Source organism: Lithobates pipiens, unplaced genomic scaffold, assembly GCF_037356315.1.
Source record: "Lithobates pipiens isolate NorthernLeopardFrog02 unplaced genomic scaffold, aLitPip1_a1.2 Scaffold_28, whole genome shotgun sequence".
Lineage (NCBI taxonomy): Eukaryota > Metazoa > Chordata > Amphibia > Anura > Ranidae > Lithobates > Lithobates pipiens.
In genome coordinates, this window is record NW_027507789.1 from 133,302,714 (window position 1) to 133,322,861 (window position 20,148).

At 42.8% G+C, this 20,148-nt stretch overlaps 1 protein-coding gene across 3 annotated transcripts in view; it reads left to right on the plus strand.

Annotated features, from left to right (window-relative positions):
• The window catches only part of CFAP97D1 (CFAP97 domain containing 1), a 504,236-nt gene that overhangs the window by 192,126 nt on the left and 291,962 nt on the right, over window positions 1-20,148 (plus strand). The window lies entirely within an intron of this gene.

Below are 20,148 nucleotides of genomic sequence, written 5' to 3' on the forward strand. Positions count from 1 at the left end.
CTTTACAGTTAAGCATCGCCCTGGTGTTAAAATGGGGAATGTGGATGCTTTGTCTCGGATACATGCGTGTCTGACTGCTGGTGTTACAACCCCAAGGTTGAAACAAGAGGGGGGGGGGTATGTGGCAGCAGGCAGGTGAAGTCACCTGGTTGTATCCAGGATGGTAAATATGTGTGTCCTAGATTCAGGCTTTATGCAGACTTTTACAATTAGAGGGGAAGAGTTAATGAGCCCAGCTGAAGCAAGTGGGCTCATTAAGGCCTCTACAAAAAACTCCAGCATGCATAGGGAGATGCTCCATCCTGGAACCAGTTTTGTGTTGTATAGACTGGGGAGTGTGTCACCTGTACTGTGCGGTGAGTTAACGCCTGTGTGGCAAAACCTTTACAATAGGCAGGGACTGGTACAGCACAAGGCTGTACCCAGTTGTTAGACAGGGAGTCTATGTGTGTAGTTAGAGGTCAAGCTGACCAGGATTTATTTTCTTGTTTTATTTTGTTTGGCTGTTATATGTATCACTGCATGGAGCATAAATAAACCGGATCTTTTGTTTTTTTGAACCTACACCGCTGTCTGCTGTGCCTGACTTTGTGTTGTGAACCCATCCAGGGGGTCACACACACCCGCTGCCGAGCTAACCCCTCACAATATGTATACATTTGTAGCACTTGGTTGCTACTAGTAACTAACATCCACCATGTCACCCTGCTGCCAGACCTCCATCTATCGCCTTCTGAGACAATGAACAGTCATTTGCGTTGTTTTGTTTTATTTATTGGGGGATATAACTTGGTTGGGGAAAGGAAATATGGGATGACCATAGAACAATAGCTTTGGTATCATTGTTAAGAATTAGAACAAAAGGTTGAGCCGTGAAGTATTAATGTACAAATAATATCTACAGTCACTTCCCCTGCATAACGCCATGCAGACTATTTCTCCTGCTCTGCGTATCTCCTGCAGAATTTTGCGCCCAGGACTTTCACCCTCCTGCACAAACTTCCACTGTAGATTGTTACTTTTCCTGTCACATAATCCTATTTTGCAAAAGAGACCACTCTGAACAGTGCCAGTTGTCGGCTGGAATTGGTTGCATTGTTACTAGGCCAGAGGTCTGCAATAGCTCTCCGCTGCAGCCTAGTAATTTGGTAGCATGTGCTGGTTGGTGAACTACTGTTCCCAGATAGTCCAGCCTGCAAATCCTGTGCCCTCAGGCCTCATCGATTTGACACTTTCCCCACAGTCTCTCCTCTGGCCTCACACCCAGCTTCCCTGGCATGCCTCATCCAGAAATTCACTGTGGCTCACTCCCCGACCTTCTCCCGCCCCGAGTCCATGATGGAGAACTTTAACTGGACAGATGTTCTGGCAGCTTCTGCAGCCCATTCCAGAACACTTCATCCATGACTGTGTATGGACAAAGATCCTTCATTTATGACTGTGTAAAGACTGTGCTAAGCCTCGCACCCCCCCCAGATGGGGATGGGGCCCCTGCTGCTGTATAGTACTCCATTCTCCACGTCTCCAGCTGACAACTCCTCCCCAGCGGGATGTTACCTCAGCTTATATGGGAGACCTGCCCCCTGCCAATTCCAGTTGGAGATTGGTCAGGGCTCCTCACATGAGCTGCCTGCCACTCCAGTGCTAGAACATTCTTCCTGGAAGCAGGGGAGGCGCCTCAGAACTAAAGCACCGCTAGTCACACCCACTGCTACACTAACCACTCCCTGCCCCCCCAGATCAAAACAAACAGGCCTAGCCTGAAGCAAAGGCCTGCCCAAATTTACCTGCTCTGACAGTTTCCCTTACAAAATACTCACTCTAGCACCTACCTATGGCACATTTGTTCTACACAGGTTAGTCAGCATAGGTATTAGGAGGAGGGAGGGAACATTTTTAAGACTAATAAGGTTTAGACTTGAATTCTACTATAATTGGCAAGAAGCCAAAGCTCTGTAAGTGTCCAGTCAAAATGGTCTGTGCTCAGAAGATACAGAAAGAGAATTTGTTAGATGGGAGATTAAAAAGTGAGTAGAGATTTTTCAGGGTACTGCTTAGGACTGATTAGGACCAATTCTTTCTACTTGCCACTTTTAATATAGCAAACCTTCATTTTGCTTAGCACCCCTCCACAATTATGTATCTGCATATTTGTAATTCTAAAACGCTGTCCATAGATAATACCATTTATGAAAGTGAATTCAGGGACATAAACATTTTTATGAAACAGGTATTTTCTTCTTTTTTTTCACAATATAATTAGGGATTTTCACCTTCTAAGGTGTTCACTATTCTCTATTTAATAATGTGTTAATGAATGTGTGGCTGCATTAATCTATGCTTTTATATCTGCCTGGAGCTTAGTTTTAATTGCTAAACCAGGTTATTTTAGATTGGTTCAGATTTAGGTTAAATTAACTGTTTGTCTTATCTCAGCAGTTGTGAAAAGGGAGGCAGAATGATTGCAAATTGAATGCTTGCCTCCTCTAGTGGCTAATCTTGAAATCTCTATATGTACTGTAACATAATAAAAAAAAAGAAAGCAAGCTTGTAAAAATGTAATTAAGGAAAACACTGTGATTATAATGTAACATATGTGCTATCTGAAAATGTACTATGCTTTTCCTTTTGGGGGGTCATGAATTGTATGTTGCACTAGGTATTCATTGTTTATGAGCCTTATGGTATATCTTGTAAATCATGTTAAGCTTCATTGTGAGTACTTTGTAATTTATTTCTTTATACCTTGATTAGCCTCCTACTATATATTTACAGAACATATGTTGACTGATGAAATTAACTAGTTCCTCTCTTTGGATGTGTTTGGTAAATTCAAAGAGTCAACAGGTTAAGGTCGGGTTCACACTGGTATGACACAACAGTCATACCACTTTGGACTTGACTTTGTCCTGCAACTTGAAGTCCGACATGCATCTGACTTCAATGAACAGGGATCCGACTTTGATCTCCGACAATACCAGGCACTGTGTCTGGTATGAATCTTTAGGGGGAACTCCACACACAATGTGGCAGGGCTGGGTTCAGCCCTTCCTTCTCTGAGCTGGCTGCTCAGCTGTCAGTTAATTGCCAGTAGGGGGCTGGGATCCAGGGGCCCCCTTGTTAAAGGGGGCTTCCAGATTCCGATAATCTCCCTGCCCGCAGACCACTGACAACCAATACTCAGGGTTGTCCAGAAAAAGGCCCTTGTCCCCATCAACATGGGGGGTTTGGTGCTTTGGGGCAGGGGGTGCTCAGGTCCCCCCTGCCCCAAAGCACCCAGCCCCCCATGTTGAGGGCATGCGGCCTGGTACGGGCGGGCGCTCACTCGTCCCCGCCCCTTTCCTGACCTGCCAGACTGTATGCTCGGATAAGGGTCTGGTATGGAATTTTGGGGGGACCCCAACGCAGTTTGTGCAACGTGGGGGCACCCCTGAAAATCCATACCCCACCAAAGAGCCTGGTATGCTCTTGGAGGGAGAACCCATGTAGTTTTTTTTTTTACATTGTGTGTGGAGTTCCCCCTAAAGATTCATACCAGACACAGTGCCTGGTATTGTCAGTGATCAAAGTCATATTTCTGTTCATTGAAGTCGGACACATGTCAGACTTCAAGTCGCAGGGCAAAGTCAGATCCAAAGTGGTATGACTGTCCAGTCATACCGGTGTGAACCCGGCTCATTTACTGCAATAGCAGCTGTGAGTGTGTTTTAATTGGGTCTCATCCAGCTCTGAGGTTCACTGAGCAATTGCGGAGTCATCTGATCACTTTTTTTATGTGATTCACATATGCTGTCCCCCCCCACCACAACTAATAACAACATTGCTTCTTTGATCCCCCTTGGCAGCAGTGTGAACCAGAAGTGCTCAGCTCTGAGCACTTTTTGTTCAGCTTTGTCAAAATCCCAGCTAGCAAGCTGGGTGAACAGCTGATATAGAAATGTCTTGTGCTCAGTCAGCTGTAGCAGAGGGCAGGGGAGATCATAGGGCAGTTATGGAAAACCTTGGCACCCCAGATGTTTTGGAACTACATTTCCCATGATGCTCATGCATGCTGCAGTATAGTTGAGCATCAGGGGAAATGCAGTTCCAAAACATATGGGGTGCTAAGGTTCGCCATCACTGTCATAGGGTATAAGAGTCCCAAGATGCCTCCATAAAGAGAACTGTCATCTGTCAGTGCTATCATATAATGGCTTGCTAGCCCCTATGGGATAGCAATAAAGTTAAGAAAAATAAATAAATAAAAATGTGTACAAAATAAAAGATAATGAAATAGATAAAGATATTTAAAAAAATAAAATAAAAGCCTCCCAAATGTCACACCTAGACATCTTAACTCAAACATGGGTTTTGAGAGCAAAGGTAAACGACGACTGCACCACACATTATATATTGTGTCAGAATGAAAGCAACAATTCTAGGTTCCTCATTTACAGTAAACCCTAAACTGATGACCCGTAAGAGCATTAAAAGCACTGCTTATTGATAATTTGCGGTATTATTAATTTCTGCCTTTTGTGGTTCACACCGCTTTGGGGCTTTGTGGATTTGGTAAAATGATTTTATTGTATTTTTTCCTGAAAATATAGATTTTATAAAAAGCGATTCAATTATCATGTACAGTAACACAAAAATACATCTATCATCTTTTTACTCAACAGGGCATCTGCTTTGAGAAAATTGCTAATATTCTGGGGGTTAAAATAGTTTTCTAGGCAAAAATGCAGGTATTAACGTGTGTGAAAAAATAAAGCATTGTTCTAGAGGGGAAGTGGTTAAATAAGAAGCTCGGTTTCATTTTACTAACAGTGAAGCACATAAAAAGATGCATTGGTTAAGAATCTAGTAGTCATTGTTCACAGTGATCTCATTTTTAAGACACATATTAGTAATGTCTGTAAAATGGTTTGCTATCATTTTTATTTCCAAGGTCTGTGACATCTATTGCTGACAATGAGACATTGATACATGCTTTGCGTCATCCTCCTTAAAGCATTGTAATGGTCAAGTTCTAGAACACATTTCCAAGCTTAGAATGTCACTGAAAGTATTCTTTGTCACTTTGCAAAGACTAAGATTACATCTTAAGTCCCTTCATTGTTTGCATGTATATTTTAGAACATATATAAATGCGCTGCACTGAAAACTACATAAAATCTATACAAATATAACAAAGCATTGCAATAAAAATCTTCATAAAAAATGTGCAAACATGAGTATATAGGTGACAATCATTTATAGAAAAAAACAACACATATGTTACCCAAAACAGCTCATATGTTGCAAACAAATACATTATTAAAAACATATTCCAATAAAGTCCTCAAGTACAAATAGTCAATTTAGAATGTTGACAGGCACAGGATTCAAAGAACATCTTCAATGTGTTTCAGCTTGTGTATGCAATCAGAGGAACCTCAAGACTCAGCTTCACAACCACGTTACCTGATGAAATTGGCCACGAAGGATACCCATCTCTCAAGCTCCTAAGGAAGAAAAGCAAACCATAGTGTTCACCACCACAAAAATTAAAAAATCCACTTACATGTAAGGTTAAAAATAAACAGGCCTACTGAATGGCCTCTGCCAGTTTAAGATACAATGCTGTCTGGGGGGAGTATGAACAAATACCACTGTGCTAAGACAGTCTTAAAGCAGAAAAATCTATGCAGGATATCTGTACCTCCGTCCAATCAGAGCTGACTGCGTGAGGACTAGACATGTGCAATTTGTTTCGTTTTGAATTCATTTTTTACCAAATTTTGACAAATTTGTTAATTCCAAAATTTCCAAATTTAGAATTTCTGAAATTTCAACATTTCGGAATTTTAAAATGTCATCATTTCGGAAATTCGGAAATTAGAAATTTTGGAAATTGGAAATTTTGGAAATTGGAAATTTTGGAAATTTTGGAAATTGGAGATTTTCGTAAATTGGAATATTCAGAAATTCGGCAATTGGAAATTTCAGAAATTCTAAATTGGGAAATCGGAAATTTCGGAAATTCTAAATTTTGGAAGTTCAACATTTCAGAAATTCAGAAAATTTGAAGATTCAAAATTGGAAATTTAAAATTTTGGAAATTTCAAAATTTCGTAATTTCAAAATTTCATAATTTTTGAAATTCGTAAATTCGGATGTTTGAAAATTTCGGAGATTGGAAAATCCTAAATTTCAGAGATTGGAAATTCCGGAAATTGGAAATTTCATAAATTGTAATTTTAGGAAATTCAGAAATTTGGAAATTCAGAAATTGGGAAACTGGAAATTTCGGAAATTCAAAATTGGTTAATTGGAAATTTTGGAAATTCAAAATTTTGGAAGTTCAACATTTCATACATTTTGGAAGTTCGACGATTCGAAATTGGGAAATTCAAAAATTCATACATTTGAAAATTCAAAAATTTGAAAATTTGAAAATTCAAAAATTTGAAAATTTGAAAATCCAAAAATAAGAATGAAAATCTTAAAATTCAAAAGGATAAAGATCTGAAAATATGAAAACCTGAAAATCTATAATAATAACTAACTAATAATAAATATTAAATTATAGGTACTGGAATTTCCTTTCAAATTTGGCTGTTAGTGTAAGAATCGTGTATGAATTTAACTGAAGTTATGAATTATCTGAAATAATGAATGCTGTATCTAAACGAATGCAACATATTCATGTAATAATAATAAATAACAATAATAATAATAATAAAACCTTTTTATTATTATTCTTTATTATTAGTTTGTTCCATTTGTTTATATGTGGCTGTGGTTATTTTGGATAATTTGTAACTTCAGATAAATTTGTATTCATTACGTTCACAAACTCCAATACCTATAATTTTATATTTATTATTTGAAATTTTTGTGATTTTCTTTCTTTTTTCAGATTTTCGAATCTTTGAATTTCCGAAAAATTCAAATTTCTAAAATTTGGAATTCAGAAATGTGGAATTCGAAAACTCAAAATTTGAAAATCCGAAATTCGGAAATCCATAAATTCTCAACTGGGAAATTTGAAAATTTTGGAATTTGAAAATCCAAATTTTAATACAAATTTTCAGATATCCAAATTTCTGAATTCCGAATTTCAAAATTAAAAAATTTCCAAATTTTTGGATTTCCGAATTTTTACATTTTCAAATTTCGAACTTCTGAATTTTTTCCCGAAATAACGAACTAGAGGGATCTAAAATCTGTCTTTACAGGTGAGTGCATTTTTGTAGTTTTAATAAAGTGTTTTTTTTGTGGTGAGCACTAGGGATGAGCTTCCTGTTCGAGTCGAACATACGTTCGACTCGAACATTGGCTGTTCGTCCGTTCGGCGAAGTCCGAACATTTTGGTCCGTTCGCGTCAAATTCGTGTGGCGCTCACGGCACACAATGCACTGCGATGGCGCAGTGCATTGCTGGCTTATGATTGGCCAAGCATGCACTGTGACCCCGCATGCTTGGCCAATCGCAGCGCCAGCAGCGAGGAGAGCCATGATTGGCCACAGGCAGGATGCCTGTGGCCAATCATAGCTCAGGCTGTGTAGTGCACGCCCCACACTATATAAGGCCGCCAGCGCGGCGGCCTCGTGTAGTGTGTTGGCGTCTGAAGCAGTGGGTGTTCTGTGTACCTTCAACACAGTACACACCGATCGTTTTCGGCCGATTTTCGATCTTGCTGTTGTGTAGTGGTTATTGTCTGCGTGCCCTGACCGCAGTATACACCGCTATATTCACCTCACCTATATAGCTAGTGACCTATCTTTTATAATAGAGCTTGCAGTCAGTAGTGTTAGGAGATAGTGCGTGCTGTCTGCGTGCTCTGTACCCAGTACATACCGCTATATCCACCTACATAGCTGTTCTCTATTTGAGCCCACTTGCCATCTGCAGGAGTTATTGGAAGTTGTGTGTGATTCCAGCACAGCACAGTATACATCTGTATATACCCCTTTATCTCTGGTGTTCTATAATAAAGGCATCTGAAGGAGTTAGTGGGTGTTCTGTGTACCTTCAACACAGTACACACCGATCGTTTTCGGACAATTTTTGATCTTGCTGTTGTGTAGTGGTTGTTGTCTGCGTGCCCTGACCGCAGTATACACCGCTATATTCACCTCACCTATATAGCTAGTGATCTATCTTTTATAATAGAGCTTGCAGTCAGTAGTGTTAGGAGATAGTGCGTGCTGTCTGCGTGCTCTGTACCCAGTACATACCGCTATATCCACCTACATAGCTCTTCTCTATTTGAGACCACTTGCCATCTGCAGGAATTATTGGAAGTTGTGTGTGCTTCCAGCACAGCACAGTATACATCTGTATATACCCCTTTATCTCTGGTGTTCTATAATAAAGGCATCTGCAGGAGTTGGAGTTAGTGGGTGTTCTGTGTACCTTCAACACAGTACACACCGATCGTTTTCGGACGATTTTTGATCTTGCTGTTGTGTGTAGTGGTTGTTGTCTGCGTGCCCTGACCGCAGTATACACCGCTATATTCACCTCACCTATATAGCTAGTGATCTATCTTTTATAATAGAGCTTGCAGTCAGTAGTGTTAGGAGATAGTGCGTGCTGTCTGCGTGCTCTGTACCCAGTACATACCGCTATATCCACCTACATAGCTCTTCTCTATTTGAGACCACTTGCCATCTGCAGGAGTTATTGGAAGTTGTTTGTGCCTCCAGCACAGCACAGTATACATCTGTATATACCCCTTTATCTCTGGTGTTCTATAATAAAGGCATCTGCAGGAGTTAGTGGGTGTTGTGTGCCTCTAGCACAATATACACTACCCAACTGCTTTTTTACCCAACTCCCTTCAGGCCATTACCATGTCTGGAAGGCCAACAAGGAGAGGCAGACAGGCGCGAGCCGATAAAAGAGGGCAAGCAGGCTCTGTGTCTAGAGACAACAGTGCTGGTCGTGGACGCGGTGCATTGTCATCAGCACGTGGCCATGGGACACGCTTGTCCTTCTTTTCGGCAGCTGGACATGTTGAACCGCAACATGCCAACGACTTGGTAGAGTGGATGACCAAGCCCTCTTCATCCTCCTCATCCTCTCTCACCCAGTCTCAGGGTACTAGCAAAGCAGCTGCCAACGCATCGTCTTCCCTCCTCTCAATGTCATCATCAGTGACTCCTTCCCTAGACCCACCACGTCCTCCTGAGGAGTCTCCTGAACTCTTTGAGCACAGTGTTGGGTACATGCTCCAGGAGGATGCCCAGTGTTTTGTGGGCTCTGATGATGACACTCAGCTAGAGGAAGGCAGTAGCGTGAGCGCAGAGAGAGGGGATGCTCAAGAAGGACAGCATTCTGGCAGTCATGTTCCACAAGCTGCAGCATACTGCCAGGTTTGCTACAGCGATGAAGAGGGAGGGGATGATGAGGGCACTGACTCCACGTGGGTGCCTGGAAGGAGAGAGGAGGAGGAGGAGGAGGAGGCACATGTCCAACGAGGCAGGATGCCCTCCGGGGGCCAGGTTAGGGGCAGCACACCGACTGAATCACACCGCAGAGCTCCGCCTGTGCAGAGCGCTGCCTCTGCGCGTTATTCTAAAAGTTCTTTGGTGTGGGCCTTTTTTGAGACGAGTGCATCAGATCGCACCGCTGCTATTTGCAACATATGTCTCGAGCGTATCTCACGTGGCCAAAACATCAACCGCTTGGGCACCACATGCTTGACCAGACATATGTTGACCTGCCATGCAGCTCGTTGGCAAGCGTACCTCAAAGACCCACACCAAAGAACAAAGCGGACCTCTCCTTGCTCCTCATCAGCTGGCATCTCCAACCCCACTAGACCTTCAGTCCTCTCTGAAACCTGCTCTGAGAGGAATGAAGGTGTAGAATTAGGTGTGTCACAGCCAAGTGCTTCCGGGAACTCTGCTAGCGGTACACCCACGTCCGATTATAGCAGGCAAATGTCCCTGCCCCAGCTGCTGGACCGGCGAAAGAAGTTCACTCCCAGCCATCCACATGCCCAGCGGTTGAATGCTAGCTTGGCTAAATTGCTAGCACTTCAACTGCTGCCTTTTCAGTTGGTAGACTCGGCCCCCTTTCGTGAGTTTGTACAATGTGCGGTTCCTCAGTGGCAGGTCCCCAAACGCCACTTTTTCTCACGGAAGGCGATTCCGGCTCTCTACCGGCATGTGGAAGGCAATGTCCTTGCCTCGCTGGACAGGGCGGTCAGTGGTAAGGTGCATATTACCGCTGACTCATGGTCCAGCAGGCATGGACAGGGACGTTACCTGTCTTTCACGGCCCATTGGGTCACTCTTCTGGCAGCTGGGAAGGATGCAGGACAAGGTGCAGTAGTGTTGGAGGTTGTTCCGCCACCACGCCTCCAAAATGCTACTATTGGTTGTGACACACCTCTCTCCTCCACCCCCTCCTCTTCTTCTTCCTCCATGGCCTCTTCCAGTGCTCTGTCCTCAGAACCAGCGGTGCTCCGTAGGCGTTCCAGGGGCTACGCAAGTACGCAGGCAAAACGATGCCATGCCGTGCTTGCGCTGGTTTGTTTGGGGGACAGGAGCCACACTGGGGCGGATGTTTTGTCAGCTCTGCAGGGGCAGGCCGAGAGGTGGTTGACGCCACGCCAGCTTAAGCCAGGAATGGTGGTTTGCGACAATGGCACCAACCTCCTCTCCGCCCTCCGACAGGGACAACTGACCCATGTGCCCTGTGTAGCTCACGTCCTTAACCTGGTGGTGCAGCGGTTCTTGGGCAGGTACCCCGGCTTACAGGATGTCCTGAAGCAGGCCAGGAAAGTCTGTGTGCATTTCCGCCGATCATTTAATGCCTGTGCTCGGCTGGCTGAGCTCCAAAAGGAGTTGAACCTGCCCAAGAACCGCCTTATATGTGACATGCCCACCAGATGGAACTCAACATTGGCCATGCTGCAGCGGCTGCACACGCAGCAGGGGGCCATCAATGAGTACCTGTGCGACTACGGCACCAGGACAGGGTCAGGGGAGCTCGGTTTTTTCTCACCACGCCAGTGGGGCATGATCAGGGATGCATGCACTGTCCTGTCACCGTTTGAGGAGGCCACAAGGATGGTGAGCAGTGACAGTGCATGCATCAGTGACACTGTACCTCTTGTCCACCTCTTGGAGCATACGCTGCGTGGAATAATGGAGAGGGCACTTGAGGCAGAACAGAGGCAGGAAGAGGAGGACTTCCTTGCCTCTCAAGGCCCCCTTTATCCAGACAGTGTTCCTGCTGTGCCACCCATCACACAGGAAGAGGATGATGAGGAGGAAGAGGAGGAGGAGGATGATTGTGTCAGCATGGAGGTGGAGGCTGGCACTCAGCATCAGCAGCAGCAGCAGCAGCAGCAGTCTTGTAGGGATGATTTACAGTCCCAAGAAACACGTGGACTTGTACGTGGCTGGGAGGAGGTAGCTGCGGATCATGTGTCCTTAGTGACCCAGAGGACTCCGGACCGAATGCCTCAGCTAACCTACGCTGCATGGCCTCCCTAATCCTACAAAGCCTGCGGAAGGATCCTCGTATTCTTCGGATCAAGGAGAGGGACCATTACTGGCTGGCCACTCTCCGTGATCCACGGTACAAGGGTAAGGTTGCCGACCTTATCTTGCCATCGCAGAGGGAGCAGAGGATGAGACATCTCCCGGAGGCCTTGCAGAAAGGTCTGTGTAATGCGTTCCCAGAGACTGGGAGGTTACAAACTCCTGGTCCTGGACAACGTGTTGCTGAGGCATCGGTCAGAAGGAGCGGTGGAGAAGGTGGCCGTCTGACTGATGCTTTCAGACAATTTTTTAGTCCGCAGCCCCAAGGTATGATCGGTTCCAGCACCCATCGCCAGCGTCTGATTTACATGGTGCAGGAATACCTAGGGGCAAGGTCAGACTTGGACACCTTTCCCACCGAAAATCCTCTGGCTTACTGGGTCTTGAGGATGGATCACTGGCCAGAGCTTGCACAGTATGCAATTGAGCTACTGGCCTGTCCTGCATCCAGCGTTCTTTCGGAACGCACCTTCAGTGCTGCTGGTGGCTTTGTTACCGATCACAGGGTGCGCCTGTCCACCGAATCAGTTGATCGACTGACCTTCATCAAGATGAATCAGTCTTGGATCACCCACAGCTACCAAGCACCTGAAGCTGATGTAACAGAATAATTTTTTTTTTTAAATATCACATCCCTTCAAGACTGCCTATGCTGATGCTGAGTAACTGTCCTGTTATGTTGATTGTCTATCCTCTTCCTCCTCCGCTGATATGTTGGAAGAACATTTCTGGTTCTGGTTGATGCCATCAGCCCAATTTTTCTGCCCCTGTTTAACAGGGGCGTTTAAGTACAATTTTTGATGCAATGCTTTGCAGCAGGGCTAATTCCTGCAATCAAACAAGAGTATATGGGAGAGGTTGCAGTGTGGTGGCACCAGCACCAGTGCCTAAGGCCCAATTTTTCTGCCCCTGTTTAACAGGGGCGTTTAATTACAATTTTTGATGCAATGCTTTGCAGCAGGGCTAATTCCTGCAATCAAACAAGAGTATATGGGAGAGGTTGCAGTGTGGTGGCACCAGCACCAGTGCCTAAGACCCAATTTTTCTGCCCCTGTTCAACAGGGGCGTTTAATTACAATTTTTGATGCAATGCTTTGCAGCAGGGCTAATTCCTGCAATAAAACTAGAGTATATGGAAGAGGTTGCAGTGTGGTGGCACCAGCAGCAGTACCTAAGGCCAAATTTTTCTGCCCCTGTTTAACAGGGGCGTTTAAGTACAATTTTTGATGCAATGCTTTGCAGCAGGGCTAATTCCTGCAATAAAACTAGAGTATATGGTAGAGGTTGCAGTGTGGTGGCACCAGCAGCAGTGCCTAAGGCCAAATTTTTCTGCCCCTGTTTAACAGGGACATGTAATTACAATTCTTGATATAATATTTCACAGGAGGGCCCCTTCCTGTGCCCACCCAGAGTAACGGTGAGGACTTATAGTGTTGTGGCACCAGCACCACAACCACCAAAGGTCAATTTTTCTACCACTGTTCAACAATGGCATGTAATTACAATTCTTGATAGAATCGTTCACAGCAGGGCGCTCCAGCGCCCACCAAGAGTCACTTTGAGGGCTTACAATGTTGTGGCAAAACCAACACCTTGTTCCGCCATTTCTGCAGAGCATATAGGGCAGGCCCCTACTTTCAAACATCCAATTTACAAACATCTCCTACTTGCAAACGGAAGGAGACAACAGCAAGTGAGATGAAAAAAGATGGACGACAAAACAAATTATACAGGGGTGATAACCCTTCCCTATGTTTTCCAAAAAGCTTAAAAATTGTTTTTTTGACTGGAGCTACACTTTAAAAATGTACCAGTTGAAAATTACAAACAGATTCAACTTAACACAACAAACCTACACAGTCCCTGTCTTGTTTGCACCGCCTGTATACTGCTGTTCTGAGTATATAGGGCCTGGGGGCCACACGCATTTCCTTTTTTTAATATGGGTACGGGGTTCCCCTTAATATGCGTACAAGACCCAAATAGGCTGGTAATGGGCAGGGAGGGCTACCCATGCCATTTTTCTCAATGATTTTCAACCATATTGCAGGAACCAGATATAACATTAAAACCGCAAGCAGTTTTAAATGGTGTTATTTCCGTTTAATGTCATTTTGTGCAGGGACTGTTCTAAACACGGGAAACACGTGGCACTTCACAGGCATACTACAGACACCCCCCAGGCACCATATTTAAAGGAATATTTCACTTTTTTTCACTTTAATCGTCATTAAAATCAGTGCTCCCGCCAAAACGGCCATTTTTAAAAACATTTTAGGCATTGACCCATGTCCCCTGGGGCAGGAGTCAGGTCCCCAAACCCTTTTTAGGACAGTATCTTGCATATTAGCCGTTAAAATTAGCACTTTTCATTTCGAACGTTCGAGTCCCATAGACTTCAATGGGGTTCTAAAGTTCGTTCGAATTTGGGGTCCGTTCGAAAGTTCTGGTGCGAACCGAACCGGGGGGGTGTTCGGCTCATCCCTAGTGAGCACTATAGTTTGCATCTCTTGTTCTTTTGAGCTTAAGGCTGCATTCACACCTAAGCGTTTTCAGCTCATAAAACGCCTGAAAAACGGCAAACAAGAAAATCCCATTCATTTCAATGGCACCTGTTCACATCTGAGTGTTTTGTCACCTGACGCAAAATTCCTGAAAAATGCCTTAAGCTCAAAAAAGAACATGAGCTTCTTTGGGGCAGATTATAGGCGTTTTTCTGCTTTTTACATTGGTGACCTGTACAAAATCGCAGCAAAAACGTGGTAAAATTGTGGCAAAATTGCGGTAAAAACGAGAGGTGGATATCCTTTTCAATTATATCTAGTAATATGTTTCTGAAGGTGTGTCTTGTGGCTCCTCTGGTGAATTGCATATACAAGCTTGATCAGATGGAAGATGTTCTCTGGGTCCTGGTGCCTGCCAACGTGCCAAATTGACCTTTGTGTTGAGGGTCAGTTTCTGGAGGTGATTGTTTTACCTGGAGGATTGTGTCTTCCTAGGCCCCTTTCACATATGCGGACCCGTCAGATCTGCCTGTCACTTTTTTCAGGCGGATCTGACCGGTCGCTCCATACAGCTCTATGGAGCGTCGGATGTCATCGGTGACATGTCCGCTGACATCCGATCCGCCCCAATCTGATCTGCTCTGCAAAATCCAGACAGGTGGATATTCTATTTTCCATCCATCTGGTGGATCGGATGAAAGCAGACAGGCGGTCCGTAATCATCCGATCTTCTCATAGGGAAGAGCGGACTCTCTGACAGGTCCGTCCCTCCACAGAGTGCAGAGACGGACTTGTCAATCACCGGCTCAGCGTGGACCAATGGCGCGATCCCCGCTGAGCAAGCCAAGTAGTAAAAACAGACAGCCCCATGTAAAAGGGGCCTTACTTGGAGCACACTTTCATTGAAGAAGTGTGAGTTTTCACTGCTGGGATTTATGTTTTTCTTCACTTGGGAGTACTTAACCACTTCAGCTCCAGGAAGGTTTACCCCCCTTCCTGACCAGGCCATTTTTTGTGATATGGCACTGCGTTACTTTAACTGACAATTACGCAGTTGTGCGACACTGTCCCCAAATACAATTGTTTGCCTTTTTTTCACAAATAGGGCTTTCTTTTGGTGGTATTTGTTTTTTTTATTTTTTGCGCTATCAACAAAAAACAAACAAGATTTTTGATTGGAAAAACAAAACAATTTATCCTTTCTGCTATAAAACATATCCCATTAAAAAAAAAAAAGAATTTCAATTTTAGGCAATATGTATTCTAGTAAATATTTTTGGTAAAAAAATCCCAATAAGCATATATTAATTGGTTTACGCAAAAGTTATAGCGTCTACAAACTATGAGATAAATTTATGATATTTCTTTTTTTTTTACTAGTAATGGCAGTAATCAGTGACTTGTAGTGGGTCTGCAATATTGTGGTGGACAAATTGGACACTAACTGACACTTTTAACACTTTAGTAGGGACCAGTGACACTAATATAGTGATCGGTGCTAAAAAAAAAGCACTGTCACTGTACTAATGACACTGGATGGGAAGGTGTTAACATCAGGGGAGATCAAGGGGTTAACTGTGTGTCTACCTGGTGTCTTACTGTAGTGGGGGTGATGTTTGTACTAGGGGAAGGCATAGATCTATGTCCCTGTTTTGCAGTAACACAGCATTGCTGCCTTCCTTTCTGACAGAACGGTGATCTGCCTTGTTTACATAGGCAGATCGATGTTCTGACGCTGTCCTGAATGATTAAAGGGTGCCAGCGGGCAGCTGATCAGCTCCGGAAGTGTAGAATCACAGCGGGAGCGAGCCTCTATCAGTACGCACTCGCACCAAGTAGCTGGAAATGCAGGATCACGTATATATATACGTGATCATGCGCAGTGCGGCCGCTCTGTACCAGTAGAACTGCTATAGGGCGGTTGGCAAGTGGGTAAACTTTTGGACTTTATTTTTTTCAACAGTTTTTTTTTGTGTGAAACATACAAGTTGTTCTTCAATAAAATATTGTGGTCACTTTTATACACATATTTTCACATTTCTGATGGAAAATTTTATTGCAATGCTTTGTATGACATTTGTATAAAAGTCTTTGTCTCATTTTCAGCAAGTTTATACTCATTCCTACATCTTTTGATGATTCAGGGTGTATGCAGCTATAGATAGGAATGCATAGGGGCTGTTGCACATATGTGTTCTTTATCACATATTTTAGAATATATTTAAAAGTTTTTATATTAAAACATGTTTTATTAATGAAAGTTTTTAATTTACTGCATTGAGTGATGGCTAGCACAGTACAACACTCTTACGTCTGCTCATTCATAAAGCTGATCTTCAGGCAGTGAAATATTACATATAGGAATGGGCTTACTTGTCAAAAGTAATTTGGTCAATTTTGTGATGCACAGTGCCTTGCAAAAGTATTCACCCCCTTGGCATTTTTCATGTTTTGTTGCCTCACAACCTGGAATTAACATGGATTGTTTGAGGATTTGCATCATTTAATTTAAAGAACATGCCCACAACTTTGAAGATTTTTTTTATTGTGAAGCAAACAACAAATAGGACAAAATAACAGACAAAGTCAATGTATATAACTATTCACCCCCCTAAAGTCAATACTTTGTAGAGCCACCTTTTGCGGCTACCTCAGCTCCAAGTCACTTTGGATAAGTCTCTATGAGCTTGCCACATCTTACGACTGGGTTTTTTGCCCATTCCTCTTTGAAAAACTGCTCCAACTCCTTCAAGTTGGATATTTTGCGATTGTGAACAACAATCTTTAAGTCTGTACTATAAAATAAAGTGCTAGTGTGCACAACCCCAAAATTAAAACCTAAAACTCCCTACCCTACAATAGTATGAAATGTGCAAATATCGCAAAACTCTATGTGACTATATCACAATAAAATTCCCCAAAATATTGTTAATAACATTAAATAAAAAATTGATAAAAAGAGTCCATAAAGAAATACAAAAATTCAAACAAATGTTCCGGTGCTATTCAGTAGCTCAAACATCCAAACGTGGTAATGTGTGTAAAAAACTCTGCCGTGTAGACACCAATGCAAACGTGCTTCAGAAAATTAGAAAAGGCAATCCACCTTCAGTGCTCCGACAGTGCACCCCCCGTTTTCCCCAGCCTCTCACCTCAATATAAGACCCCTCAGGGTCAAACACACTTGTGGGGGAAAATACAGATCTGGCTCCTTTTGGTGATTCGTATAGCTTCACATGTATGCTCCAATATCTCCGATCATAAGGAAAAGAAAGGGGACTCTCATGTGCAGTAACGTACATTTATTATAAAACGACATAAAATATCCACTTACATAAAATTCTGAATCTCGCGCTTGTGAACAAAAGGAACTTCCGGTCTCGGCCGCGACCGGAATCAACGAACGTGACACCTGGCTCCTCCCTGACGCGTTGCGTCACAGACACGTGACTTTTTCAAAGGGTCCCTTTTTCCCCCGTTTTGGTGTGTGGCTGTCTCTTGGCAGGTTTGCTGTTGTGCCATGTTCTTTCCATTTGGTTGATTTGATGGTGCTCCTAGGGATCTTCAAAGATTTGGATATTTTTTTATAACCTAAGCCTGACTTGTACTTCTCATCAACATTTTCCCTTACTTGTTTGCACACAGGTGGACATCATTTCATTAATTATGTGACTTCTGAAGGTATTTGGTTGCACCAGAGCCATACGCACATGCCAATTATCCATTTTTTATTTCTGAAAAATTGTTTTATGTATATATTTTTCTAATTTTACTTCTCCAACTTAGACTATTGTGTTGTGATCCATCACATATAATTCAGACTATAAAAATGTTGAACTAAAGCCTGTAATAAAAAGTATAAAGCCAAGGTGGGTGAATACTTTTGCAAGGCACTGTATACCTTTCTGCTAGACAGCAAAACCAGATAGGTGACACCACATTCTCTGTTTAGGAATTCAGTGGTATTACCTCCCTACACATAGCTTCTGGTTGGACAATACCATTACAGATGCAGTATTATAAAAAGCCAGCCAGCTTGTCCCTTTCAGCAGAGGCTGATTGGGTTCTATTACTACCCCCTCAGTGTTGTTGTACCAGGCAGTTGTCATCAACCCTGTCCGCAGGGCCCACTAACAGGCCAGGTTTGCAAGATAACTAAAATACATCACAGGTGATATCATTTGCTGCCCAGTGATTGCAGTATTCTAGTCTGCATATCCCCAAGTTAATAAATAAAACCTGGTCTGTTAGTGGGCCCTGAGGACAGGGTTGATGACTACTGGTACAAAGGATAAAAAGAAACTGATATTAAGAAAGATCCAGGTTTAGACATTAATAACTGTGTGTTGAGTTATTTTGAAGGGACAGCAAATTTACACTGTTATACAAGCTGTACACTCACTACTTTACATTGTAGCGAAGTGTCATTTCTTCAGTGTTGTCACATGAAAAATATAATAAAATATTTACAAAAATGTGAGGGGTGTATTCACTTTTGTCAGATACTGTATATCTGCAAACAACATTCCTCTGCAATTCTCAGGACCTGGATCACCTGCTGGTGGCAGGCACTGTGCTTCACAGAGCAAAATGTTGTACCAGCGTGTGTGTCCAGGAGCCAACATATCCCAAGTAATCATTTACCACCCAATGCTGGCTGCTTGGAGGGTATTTAGATCGTCCTCCACTAGTGCCTCTTGCTTTAGGACCCTTTCACACATGCGGACCGTGCCTTTCATCAGTTCAGTCACATCAAAACGGATGAAGTATTTCATCAGTGCCCATCAGTTTTTCATCTGTTTTTCATCCATGCACATCAGTTTTTCATTTGTTTTTCATCAGTGCTCATCAGATTTCATCAGTGGTTTTTACCTCCACTACCAATGCAAAAACGGATGAAAAACTGATGATTTGTCAGTTTACATCTGTTTTTCGTCCGATCCATTTTCTTAACGTAAGAAAAATAGAGCTTTGATCAGTTTCAAAAAATGGATGATGACGGATGTGGATGTAAACTGATGTAAATGGATGATCATCCATTTACATCCGTTATTCCATAGAGATGCATTGATGTCCATTTTTTATCCATCAACGGATGGATGAAAAATGGACTAACAGACAGCAAATGTGAAAGGGGCCTAAGTGCTTTTCTGCTGCCAAACTTCGTGCCATTTATTCTGATCCTGACCCTGATCTTGCTCCTGCCCTACATCCTGTGCCCTACTGCCTCTTATCTGCTCCTCTTGTTCCTGATCCCAGTCCTGGTTCCCCCTTTCAATCCGTTCACTGCATCTCCACTTTACCCAGTTGATCTGCGTTCCCCATTTTCTGTATATATTGTATATAGTCAGTTTGTTAGCTGGGCTTTCTGTTACTCTGTTAGGTTGCTAGTTAGATTTTTTGTCATTGGGAAATGGTCCACATATATCTTTATTTGCTTTGCTTTCTGTTTGGGGGTGTTTTAATGGGTTATGTTTCAGAGTGAATAAATCTCACTTAAAGCATTCACAGTCTGGTTTCAGTCTCCTAAGTGTAGCTACACAGATTTGGCCATCCCTGCTGCTGATTCATGACAGCCGTATATAAAACAGTGTTGCATAGTCAAATCTTGGACTCTTCCCCAGGTGGAGTCTGGGTACCCCTCTTCTCCACCAGCCTTACGTCCTCTTAGCCCTGTAGTAGATTCAAAGGAAGACACTGTTCCCTGTTTACTATATCTGAGATTTAATATCTCTCAGATATGATTTGGTTAAATGACAGTTCTTTGACCATGAGTGAATGCTTTAACACAAATAACAAAATGTATTGGTATATAGTAAAGTAAATATCTGGAAAGAGATACCAGCGCACAGATATAATATTCTAATTGAGTCTGCTGCAGTCATGAAGTTATGAAACTATTTTATATATAGTATATGTGGACTGTGCCAACCTTACAATAAAATGAATTATATACTTTACCACTAATATGAAATACCGTTCTTTAACACCCCTCCTGAATCCAACCAACCAGTTTGCACTGATTGTAATAAACCTATAAACCATACCTATTGTGCCAAATATTATATAATCAATATTTAAAAAAATGTATGTGTATTCAAATCAAGATTATTAAAAAA